Raw genomic sequence first — 13163 nt, forward strand, 5'->3', positions numbered from 1 at the left:
CTTCCAGCAGGAGAGACTCTCGCATCTCCCTGTGGATGGCAGCATAGAGGCGCAGCATGGCTGTAAACAGCGTCTTGCCCTCCAGGTGCTTACACAGCACTGTCCTCTCTGCCTCGGATTTTGATATCAGCTTGTTCCATAATACATTGTTTCCGTTTGTTGAGGGCGAATTATGGATAAGCTGTCCGATCGTGTGGAGCCCTTTCCCCAGTAGTTCTATGTCTTCCTGGCAGTCAGGATTACTGAGTTTTAGGTTCACGTGGTTTCTCTCGAACGAAGCCACTATTGCGTTCCATCGTGTTTCACACGATGTCGCCTCCGCCATTTTGACCGTTGCAGTCGGGACGGCCACCGCCACCGATGCACTGGTAACAGAATAGTCACTAGGTGGCTATAGATGAACACTCAAGATTATGGTCACCTGGGACCTCTCAAACTCCTACTCAAACAGACAATCTCTCACAAGTTGTGCACCAGTAAGAGAGCACACCTAAACAACAGACAATCCTTTCAGTCCCATCCGAAAAAAACTCCGACGCTCTCGCTCAGAATCTCTCAATCCAATCACTTCAAGCACGAATTACGAGCTAACGTCTCACTCACACGGTGAATAAAACCAATCAATCACTCTCTTCGAAAATGACCTGTGGGAACATCCCACATTATCACCAATATCCCCTACTCCCTTCGCGACGTAAGCTCTGCTTATATAGGGGTTATGCGGACCGGATACCGGACATGATTTCTCGCGGTTCCTTTACCGCTGTTCAGACAGTCCGTTGTTATGGGAACGCTTCTTATACCCCGGTAACGCGTTTCGTCTCATCCGTTGTTACTCAACGACAATTCGTTGCTTCGATTTGTCGCTGCGGGAACTCCAACATTTCCACGTATTCGTTGTCCTGGAAGTGTCCGTTCCGATTGTAGCGGTTGTCGCGGTGATGGACGTAAGGAAACGGGTCACAGTATTTTCTATATGATTCATATATCCATTGCCAGGCAACGGATGTTTTCTGTGATGTGGTCCGACCCGATACTATATAAGAAGCCAACAATAACAGTCGTTCAGTCCAGTCGTAGTTCAGTTATCAGGTGAGTCAGCCTGAGAAGAGAAGACTAAGCACGTGTTACAGTGAAACTGTTATAAATTCGTTGCCAGGATATGGCTAGTGAAGACTGTGAAAACTTAGCTTGTCCTAGTGATTTGTGAATTTGGTAGACTAGCGATACCGCTGTAATTTATTGTGATGAGTGACTGTAACAGAAGGCGTCAATAAGTCCAATCATTCAGTCCAAAACCTGTTATTAATACTCACGCAGTCATAAACTCGTGACATTATACACATACATAGAAAGGAAGCGAGTTCTTTATTAAGTAACAGCTCGAATTACAATTCAATTCGCATTTTAAATCCAATGAAAATGTACGACACAACCTACAATAAAATTCCACTGTTTACTTATAGAGAAACAGACTATCACAGGATGAAATAGACGCGTTTCCCGCCATCTGTTTGTATCAGTTAAGAGCCGATCAAAATTGTCAAAGTCGTGATGATGTAGATGTAGGGGCTTCTTAACGTCTTACCTGACTGATCAAACGGACCTGGAATCCTAAATCATTTCATACAATGTCATGAAACGTTTTCACGCTTTAATGAAGTTTTCTTAACGTTCCCATTTCGACACATTCACCAACTGGTGTTAAGAAAAAATATGTACAATGCTCGAAAACAGTAGGACTATACCACACATCCCAGCCTCCAGTAACAATTCATCACCACCACCAATTAATATAGCACTCAGGCCGCACCACAGCTCAAGCGGTTAGTCGCTGGCTTCCCATCGCGGCGGCCCGGGTTCGATCCCGGGTCTGGTCAAGTGGGATTTGTGGTGGACAAAGTGGCGATGGTGCAGGTTTTCTCCGAGTACTTCGGTTTCCCTTGCCAATCTTCATTCCACCAATTGCTCCACAATCACCCTCACCTATCATCTGGGGCTGGTGCAATAGGCCAGAAGTGGCCGCAGAACAAGGGACTTAGTCCCACCCAACTAGCAATAAAGAAGTAAAAAAGAAGAAGAACCCGTTATTACGTCGTTTGTCATCTCAGGAGGGTTACTCGCCCAAACTGAAATTTAATGTTGATGACACCGGGCTGCCACCCACCTATCGCTCCCCTTTACCTATGGTCACCGTTGAATGCGGTAGCATACCGGACGGTGAATAAACACTACTGACGTTTTTAACTGCCCGTGTTTACAGTTCAGTAAATGCGTACATACAATCGCGTTCATACTGTCTATATCACAATACACGTTACGAGAGTGGGGACGCATGCTACTTAAACTTTTACGGTAAACACTGGTCCGCTTAACGTCATTTCACATAACGTCGAGGTTTACGAGAACGTAACTACGACGTTAAACATGGATTTACTACAGATGTATTTATGTATACACCATCTATGGATGAATTCATACTACAAGCCTTGTTATTGATTCCCTTCGCATTTAATCGGTGGCATAGTTGTCTGAGGCACTGTCACAAGCCAGAAGTTCGCGGGTTCAAGTTTCGATGAGGTGATTTTATTCTGTTGACTTAATCCTTCCAGCCGCACTATGGCCTTGGGGTCAACTCAGTCTCTAACAGAAATAAGTACCAGGAATCTTCCTGGAGGGTAAAGGGCGGCCGGCGTGTAAGGCTGACAACCTTGCCACCATCTGTAAGCAGGCTGTCTAGACAAAATATGGGAGCCTCGACGTCTCACGACCCCATGGGCCTTCACGGCCTGTTACAGGGATAGCTTTACCTTTTTTTATAGCTTTCACATTTCATCTGCTTTCATTTATAGACCTATCATTTTTATAAGCCATTAGAGTACATAATAATTAGAATATATAAAATTATAATTTTGCCTATGGTTCTGTATGGGTGTGAAACTTGGTCTCTGACATTAAAGGAGGAACATAGACTGAGGGTCTTTGAGAACAGGGAGTTGAGGAGAATATTTGGACCGAAGAGAGATGAAGTGACAGGTGGTTGGAGAAAACTGCATAATGAGGAGCTTCATAACTTGTACTCTTCTCCAAGTATAATTAGAATGATCAAGTCAAGGAGAATAAGGTGGGCAGGGCATTTAGCACGAATGGGGAGACGAGGAATGCGTATAGGATATTGGTGGGAAAACCAGAATGACCACTGGTGAGACCAAGGCGTAGGTGTGTGGACAATATTAAAATGGATCTTAGAGACATAGGATGGGATAGTATGGATTGGATTGATCTGGCTCAGGATAGGGAACAGTGGAGGGCTCTTGTGAACACGGTAATGAACCTTCGGGTTCCATAAAATGCTGGGAAATTCTTGAGTAGCTGCACAATTGGCGGATCCTCCAGAAGGGCTCAGCTCCATGAGTAAGTAAGTAAGTAATTACAGTATATTGCAGTTCATATAAAGACTTCCAAATTTTAAAATCTTGGGATAAAAATATTAACGTGGATTCTGTAGGATTTAGGTTCTCACAGCAGTGGCGAGACATCCATAGTGAAGAGGTCTATCTTCCGAGATATAAAGAAGTGCAATCTGTAGAAAGCCGACCGACGTTTCTGAGGAACCGGCGTAAAAGCAGATGGTATTCAGAGTCTGTTTGCTCGCCGCCTGTTTTCACGCTGGTTTCTTGCTTGGCTTATTTTAGATCCTGAAGATGGAGGCAACATGTTCCTCCGAAATGACTGTCGACTTTTAACGGACTACAAGTCGTTACGTCCCAGAAGACAAAACTCATCAGTGTAGATTCTGTTTGTGGGCACTGCCAGCGTTTCGGGGATCTTGTCTCCATGTCCGAGACAAAGTGACAACCAAAGTGTCCCTATAGATATGGTCCAGAGATCGAAGGGGAGGGGGCTGATAAATTTCATTCGTCGTATGACGACAAGCGACCGACTGGTCTTGTACAACGCCACATGTTCGTACAGTAAGATTAAGAACGAACAGGCAATTAGTATTATGGCTCTACAGTCCTTTGTTGGGCCTTGGCGGCGTTTTCACTTTCTTGTTCCTATGCAGTCGGCAGGACTACTTGGACGGGGATCAGCCCGTCGCAAGGCCGCTACCTAGGCACAGAATAAATGCACACACAGACGACATTCATGTCTTGAGTTGGATTCGAAGTCAGGATCCCAGCGTTCGAGAGAGCAAATACAATTCACGCGTTAGACAGCGCGGCCACTGTGATCGGCGAACAGACAATTATCATCTTTAATTGTTTCAACGAGTCTTTTTGAGACAACAAAGTTTCGTGATGAAATGTGCAAACCATACACACACTTTCAATCAATCTGTAGTCAACAGATGCTGTTACTTCATTTTCGTAACACATACAAAATTCATTACAGAAAATAAAATATTAAATTCTGTTAAACTTTGTATTCAGCAAACGAGCAAGGTAACAGTAGCGGAAGTTAAGAGAAATGCTACCAAAATTAATATTTCCGCAAAAGAAAAAAAAAAAGCAGCAGGACCCAAATTGAATCAAAATGGAACTGAATGAACAGAGCGGCAACATGGAAGTCGGGCAGAGTTTGGTAGTCAGTCACGTCTGCTGGCTCCCACTGATTCAATCCCGTAACAAACAAGCGCTTCTGAAACAGGCCATTAGTAAAGCGTGCGCGACGGTAAATAGGTTTCTGACGCCGTAACATTGAGTCATTTCCTTTTATGGCTCTACAGTTGTGCTTGAGTTATATAGGCACTTCGACATGTCTGCAGGAAATGTTGTTTACCACAAAATGAGTAAGTGCCATAAGAAGAATGCAGAATATATATAACGGAGCGTACTCCTAAACAAGATCCTTGCAAAGTGTGCATGTGGGTAATACTGCCGACGTTTCGAAGGTACACATCCATCTTCAAGATAAAATTGACTGGGTTAATATTCGTACATATATCGGTGTTCCGTCCAACAGAATTATGGGGGGGCAATACCCGGTCCAGGCACATAATTTCTGTTTCACGTCTTCCTTCGTCCATCCTAGCTTACATCCTTCAGTCGATCCTAACGTAATCGATTACATGATCCTAAGACTAGCACAAGAGCTGTTTACATCATAAGATTTTCGTTACGTCATGCCATTCTCCTCTCGTACTGCTGTACATAAGATTTATTTGTAAAAGGGCTGTATTGTGGGTTGTCTAAACTAGTTATACATTCATGTGTGTGCAACAACGTGCCACTGGGGCGAATGTACATATACGCTCCTGGTCCCCATGATACACATGCAGCCAACTGTGTAGTGTGCCCCCATCAGTATCACCATTACTCATGTCAATGTGACAGCCACATTCTTCTTCCTGGTCACAATTTGCCACGTCACGAAACCATGGAGACCCAAACACTTCTTTAGTGGCGTTTATAAACTACTGCGTTGTTATGAAATTGATGATGGTAGTATAAATTCGGTCCATCAAGATGCTAAGGTGCTTTGGAATTCAGTTTTATTGGCAGGATAAAGCAGTACCTGGAGAGATAAAAATACTTCGAAAGAAAGCGAGAAATCAAACTTTGGATTCGATTGTGAGATACGGAATAGCCCGTAACTGACATATCACACAAAAGCAGTCTTCTTTCATTCTCATGGAGAGACTCTCTCTCTCTCTCTCCTATTCCGATACAGAAATAATTATGAAATACTGAACCATTTCAACAGTTAGCTGGGCTACTTGGAAGGTTACATCGGCTACACTGCAAGGCTCCTCTAGGAATTCGAATCCGTGAATCAGGGAACCGTTAAGAGGCTAAAACCATGTAGTACACTGAAAGACTCCAAAAAGGGGACGCTCGCGGTAGCGTAGATGGTTGAGGCACTATGTTACAAGCCGGAAGGTCGCGGGTTCGATTCCTGATGACGTCATGGTATTTTTCAATTGACCTAATCCTTCCAGCCGCACTATGGCCCTGGGGTCGACTCAGCCTCTAACGGAAATGAGAACCAGGAATCTTCCTAGGGGGGGTAAAGGTCGACCGAAGCGTAAGGCTAACAACCTCACCGCCATCTGTGAGGTGATCGTCTAGAAGATGTGGGAGCCTCGACGTCTCACAGCCGTGTGGGCCTCCACGAACTCTTACAAGGCTAGCTTTGCCTTCTCTTCACCTACATCGAAAAAGAAAATGAGCTATCCCTGGGCATACGTAATTAAACAACACGCCATGAAGACGTATGGGGGAGTGAAGGTACAGCTCCACCAATCTTGACCTCGGCAGTAGTTGGAGGCGGGTGCTCAGCTTCATGCCCTGGCCGCTTTATCCTCGAGAAAAGAGCTACCGGTACTCACCAGGCAGAAGGCTGGGTGGGCCCCAGAGTCCGTCTTGACGCTGTGACGCAGAAACAATCTCCTACCCCGGCCGTCCAGCCCGTAGCTCGTCAGGGCCTTTCAAAGAGCCATGACTGTCATACTAGAGCCAAAACCACCCTTACAGAGATCCTCCATGTCAACGTTCCCTCTAAGCCGGCGACGCAAGTGCGCAAGTTCTGGTGTCTTCTGAGCTCCAATTAGGTTAGTTTGCGCAAAGTGGAGGGGGAGGGGCGCAATTTTCGAAGACCAAAAAAAAAGGCCATAAAAGACATTAAATTTATTAGACTCGTGCTCGGGAGTGCGACAGCCGCTGCGCGGTCGCGCACGCGCATAGCTTAGAGAGGACATTGCTCATGGTATCTATCGGTTCTCACCGTGCAGATCCCAAGATCTATATTCTATATCTAGCTAAAATTTTCAATGGCGAAGCACAAGGCTGGAGGAATTCTCCTCATGTCCACCATTATGAAAATTGCGCCTTCCGGTTGGCCCACACTATTCAGGTGCTGCCTCAATGCACAGTGGCCAGACAACGGCCATGTATTGTCTCCTGTCCAAGGAGAATACATGGACAGAGCAGGTAGGTCACTCAATAAATACGTGTAGTTTCGACTGCCTCATACCCAGTGCGGCAACCCCGTGTTCACAGCGCTATATACATACGCAGGCCTACAAGGAAAGTGTCAACATTAGTGGCAGAATCTGGTTAATCCATAGCTTAAAAAATGTTAAGACACCAAGATGTTAATNCTTTGTTTAGTATCAAAGGGTTTTACAGATACAAAGTGGGAATAAAAGATAGCTTCAAAAATGTTAAGACACCCAGATGGTTAATCCATAGCTTAAAAAATGTTAAGACACCAAGATGTTAATCCATATGATTCAGAAATCTCGTATTTCCGTTCCATGCTGCTCCTGTTCTGTGGGTACCGTTTGATGTTTACCCGGGGGTTAAAGCGTCAGAGGGGTGCACCTGACAACTCACCTCCATCTAGTGCCGAGGTCAAGAACGGTGGAGGTATGCCACCTCTCCCCGATGTCGTCATGGAGCAGTGCTTAAGTAATTACGCACAGGGCAAACTTTACCCCCATTTTTAATGATTTCAAGAGGACAGAAAAAGGGTCATCGTTTCCACTGATTCTTGCGACAACATACAAGGACTAAGTGCCGTAAAGAACGGGGACTTGAACACACCAATGACATCTAAACGAGCAACTCCTGGAAATACTTCAAGTTTTGTGCTTTAATCTTTTATTGTGATGGTATCGCTAGGCTTGGTTAACAATTAACTGGAAAGTACCTGGAAGTGGTCGTGGCATAGCGGGGCACTATCCCAGCATTTGTTGCAGTTACTAACAAAAACCAGGGAAATCTTCAAACAGAACAACCTTTGACTCGGCGGGGATTCAAAGCGGGTACTTTCCGAATACAAATATACTGCGTTACCACTATACCATCCTGCTTGAAATTCGAGGTCTGATTGGCCTTCCATTGGCAGAACGAGGTGGCAACACCATGACTTGTTCCCAAAACATGGAGGCCAATGTTGTGGCTTATGTCATCTCAAGGCCGTTGTAATCTGTCTGCACTGGAGTGGAATAATACTCTGCACGGGTGTGCTGCCAAACTGTTTTAGAAGCCATCGAGATGGGATAACTAATTACAAAGCAACGCAAGGCTTGCTTGTTACGTTCATCCGTTACTTCCTGTGGATACGTTTACGCGCTTAAAAATATCAACGGTATTATAGCGAGCAGAATTATGAACATCGAGGTTAGAAAAACGAACACATTTCCACCATGTTTGTTCGATAGGACATGTTCTGATTACTGACGTGTTTATTAGTTCTGGTAGCTAAATACTTCCCTAAACGTCTTTCTCTGATAAGTCAATACTGATCAGTTCCACTGCACACTCTTGAAAATTTCTACCTGCGGCAAAAGCCTGCCGCGCCATAGCTGAAGCGGTTACTCGCTGGATTCCCACCGCGGCGGCCCGGGTTCAAGCCCGGGTCTGGTCATGTGGGATTTGTGGTGGACAAAGTAGCACTGGGGCAGGTTTGTGTCCGAGTACTTCGGTTTCCCTTGTCAATTTTCACTCGATCAGTTGCTCCACAGTCGTCCTGATCTATCATCTGGGGCTGGTGCAATAGGCCAGAAGTGGCCGCAGCACCAAGTGGAGTCAGTCTCACCCCACTAAGAATAAATAAATAAATAATAATAATAATAATGTAAAAGCCTAAATATAAGTATAAAAAATTGTACTCAACTGGCAGGAATATGTTTTCCAAACGGAATACTCGCTATTCGTACAGGCTACGTCACTGGCCTTTGTGTTCATTTATTGAAAAGACAAAAGAGTTCTTTTTTGAATTCATCAAATATTCAGCAAACAGAACAACGTTTTAAAAAATGGTGAGCTGTTTAATGAAATGTGCGTTTCACATACACGTCATGTAACCGCCTTGGTACCACACGAATTTATGAAGACAGATTTAACCTGCATCTCAAGAACTGCATCATCTGCATCCGACAAATCTTACTGCAGATGACCAATACTACATTTAAATTAAGTATGTTCAGATTGGTTCGTACTTGACACATGAGGACGCGCGGCTACTACCACTTAATTAGGCCCTAGGAGTTCATTCTGTGAACTTAATGCAAAGAACTTATAGTCAATACAAAAATCACAAATTTATCATTTCACCTGCACGAATTTAGCCTATGGACTTCACTATCTCGACTTGCTGTACTTCTAGTATACTTCAAGTTTCTCATAAAAATTATATTCCGGGCGCCTTCGTTTTCATATACAAATAAGGCAGATATTTGAAATGTTTAAGGGTCTCTGTAATGATACTTTGTCGACATATGTTGAGTGTGTTATTTGTTAACAAGAAGTCCTGGGAAGAACTAATCGCCTAATTCCCTTTGTTGAGGCACGAACCGCAGAGAAAACGAAAAAAATTTAGGACACAAACAGCGAGGCGATCTCATAAGCCTCATAACAAAATTAGGAGAGGGGAATACACAAGCAGACAGACTACTATATTGTAGTATTCTGTTGCATTAGATTTTTTTTATGCATTTATTAAAAGTTTATCACTCTTAAAGTTGATAACTTTTAATACATTTTATAGAACATGGTGTTGCACGTGAGACTTTAAAAAGACTTATCGACACTAAGACAGACAGACAGGAAGGTGAGCTCATAAATCTCAGTTTTTTCAAAATAAGGAAAGTAGGCTAAATAGTACACCAAACTGAATTCGTTATTCACGAGTGTCAACTTAATATACTCGTACAATTAGCAGGAAGAGAGATGCACTTAATTTTAGTGGTGACTTTCCTCTGAAATGTCGCCATATCTCAAGTTACAGAACCTCGTTCTGATGGGGGGGGGGGAGGAGAAAATGTGGCTACAATCGGCGATTGGCGCTGATGTGAGAGAAGTGGCAATGTTCGTATTTTACGAGAGTTCTTGCCCTCAATTCAGAGATCCCATTAATTTTCAATGCGAAATCTTTCTCTATAAGTAAATCGCAGAGACAAAAGAGACGAATCAACATGCTACGTAACAAGATCGAGAGAATGTTTTGTTTTTCCTGCATGCAGCTTCAAGGCGGCATTTGTTGGCCAAGAGTACATTGCGAAAGAAGTACACAAGACCCAACGCACTTACAGGCACAACGAACACATTAAAAGTGTATTACTGGAATAAGCAACAACCGCAGGCATATCTGATAATGACTGTTCTTTCGTGAAATCTAAAATTATATGTGATGATTCACTGCGCTGCGCACAGCGGCCGCGGGGTCTTATGTGCGTACTTTCACAGCTGGAGAACAGAATTGTGAGTTCGAAGACATGGGTGTCTGTCTGTGTTGTCCATGTTATGGGTCGATCCCCAGTTCTAGGAGCCCTACTAAATGTTCATTCATTCATTATTAGAGGGGGTGGGTTTCCCCATGCACTTAGAACAGTTATTGGTCCATTGTGCGTCCCCCTTTAATTTCTACTGTCGCCATACCCTTCCAGTACTGGTGCTCGCTATAAGCCCCATTCTGCCAGCAAGGTCGGCCCTCTTCTAGCAGTGGTACCCGATAGTTCCCCATCTACCGGAGGCATTGGAAACAACTTGGGCGGGAAACTTTGCCTAATTTTGCTCAGAGGTCTCCTAGAGATATGAGGATCTTTCACGTGCCGTAAATCTACGACACGGGACCAACGGCTTAAAGTCCCTCCCGGAGGACTTGTTCCCTGAATTTTTCCGCCCTTAAAAATTCCATGACGTCCGCAGGGTTTGAACCCGCGTATCTTGAGGCATGAGGTGGGAACGTTACCCCTAGACTACGGAGGCCGCTCTTAAATGTCAAATAAAATATAATAGTTTGGGGGGTTAATTTGGAAGTGCAAGAGGCCAGACGGTCTAATCCACAACGGGAGAAAGAAAGTGTAAAGTGGCTGATATCGATATTATAGGATTTTCTCTTCCTAGAAATGGCCTATTCAGTTTAAAGTTTCGTAAAACAACTTATAGTCTATTTTCCGTCAATCAATTGATTCACCTTTAATCCATACAACGATCGTAAAATGTATAAATTGTTATTAAAATCATTAATATATATATATATATATGCATTATCACAATGCTACATGTTTCGGCCATATAATGCCATCTTCAGGCAAAACGTTTATAAGAGTCTAATGCACTGCGCACTAAACAAATAGCTTTCTTTCAGTTTCGCCGGTGACGTTCTCTTCTTCCTATCTTTTATGTATTTCGTTGGTGCGTAGTTTTCTGGACTGTGCGTATCAAGCGTCACTTTCAAAATGTCTGCACTTTCAAAACTGCCACTTTTGAAATAGGCATATCACAATTTTGAACTTTTACTCTATGCACATTATTTTTTTATTGCTAGTGGGGTGGGACTAAGTCCCTTGTAATGCGGCCACTTCTGGCCTATTGTACCAGCCCCAGATGATAGGTGAGGGTGATTGTGGAGCAATTGATGAAGATTGGAAGGGGAAACCGAAATACTTGGAGAAAACCTCCCCCAGCGCCACTTTCTCCACCACAAATCCCACTTGAGCAGACTCCGGGATCGAAACCGGGACGCCGAGGTGGTAAGCCAGCGACTAACCACTTGAACTATGGTGCGGCCTTATGCACATTATACTATCAAAAGTATTCAGTTAAAGTATCGCTATGTTAAACACTGTTTTGTGGTCACCATACTCTATCTCGAAAGTGCAGATCGCATTCTCATAAGTACCACTTCCGTGGTATTGCCTTTTAGTCTACTTCCCTTATTTTGATAAAATAAAAGTAGGCTCATAAGCTCACAATGCTGTGTGCTTGCGTATCTGTGAAGCACTTCCAGCCCACCAGCTTCCGAATGCCAAAACCAATCTTTACGAAAATTAGTATGCATAACATGGCTCCTCAGTCCATCTGAACGGCATACTCCATAAATCCCTTCCATCAATCTGTGTCTATATGTGTATCCCCATATCGTTGCTACGCAACGGCTCGGTAAAAGCGTTACCGCTGCAACGAATACTCGCGCAACAGTAGAAGAATTCTTGGATGCGTCGTTTTCTGTGGAGTCCGTGTCGTATCAAAGGAACGTTGACGATTTGTTGTTCCCAGAATTTCTTCTTATGCATACACAATATTGGTTGAAAAATCTAAAAATGCCAGGCCTAGAAATATACATTTTTCTGAGCGTCAAGAATACCGGGTCTTACAGTAGACACAATCTGACGTTATACTGTAAGTGACTTGTGCTGGCAATCTCGTTCATCATCATGTAACACCGCAAGTGAATGTAATCACGCCCAATGGGCGTGCCCATCTCAGAAAGGGAGTTCTTCACTATCGCCAAGAGGGCACAAAGGTCAAAAGACCACAGCGTTACACATCAGTGACAATGTGAGGAGCTATATAAAGGGACTGCAAACATATTGCTCGGGAAATCAACTTCAGTCCACAAGCATCAAAATAACTGAAGATGTCTATCTTCAGGACTACAACGGCGTGTACATCGTTGAAAATCAACTTAAGTTTCGAAGAAACGAGTCGCCTCCGTCTTAATGGTAGAAGAATGAGCCAAGCAAGAAACCACATAAACAGCCCTGCTTGCTATTTGCTTCATGCTGATTTATTTCTTGTATTATATTTCCACCTGAAGACGGAGAACATGTTCCTACGAAACGTCGGCTGATTTCCAACGGATCATATAGCGTTGTATCCAAGAACAGAAATCTTCATCAAAATAACTGCCCGAAGAACATTATTATTTAATTAATCTTCAATGAATAATTATCTTATGAAGCGCCCAACATACATTTACGGTAAATCCTACATTCACCAACGACGGAAGAATTTTCCAAACTTGCCAACTGACGTCATCGCGCGTATTATCAATATACCTCGACATCCATAACAGAGCTATTTCCTAGTGACGGTTGTTCTAGATTCTTACTCGTATGACAGTAGTTAAGAAAAAAAGAGGATCTATTATTGAACTGTAAAGAAAAGACTTAAATGTGGCATCGTTGACATTGTCATTACACTCACTCATGGAGCTGAGCCCTTCTTGAGAAGCTGCCAATTGTACAGCTACTCAAGAACTTCCCAGTATTTTATGGAACCCGAAGGTTCATTACCGTGTTCACAAAAGTCTTTCATTGGTCCCTATCCTAAGCCAGATCAATCCAATCCATATCACCTCATCCTTTCTCTCTAAGATCCATTTTAATATTGTTCACCCACCTACTTCTTAGTCTTCCTAGTTGTCTCTTT

At 43.5% G+C, this 13163-nt stretch overlaps 1 protein-coding gene across 26 annotated transcripts in view; it reads right to left on the minus strand.

The window, feature by feature from the left end:
• LOC111863713 (RNA binding protein fox-1 homolog 1) overlaps positions 1-13163 on the minus strand; it is a 597437-nt gene that overhangs the window by 285120 nt on the left and 299154 nt on the right. The gene's annotated exons all lie outside the window — the stretch shown is intronic.

The sequence above is a fragment of the Cryptotermes secundus genome, unplaced genomic scaffold (assembly GCF_002891405.2).
Source record: "Cryptotermes secundus unplaced genomic scaffold, Csec_1.0 scaffold429, whole genome shotgun sequence".
NCBI classification, from domain to species: Eukaryota; Metazoa; Arthropoda; class Insecta; order Blattodea; family Kalotermitidae; genus Cryptotermes; species Cryptotermes secundus.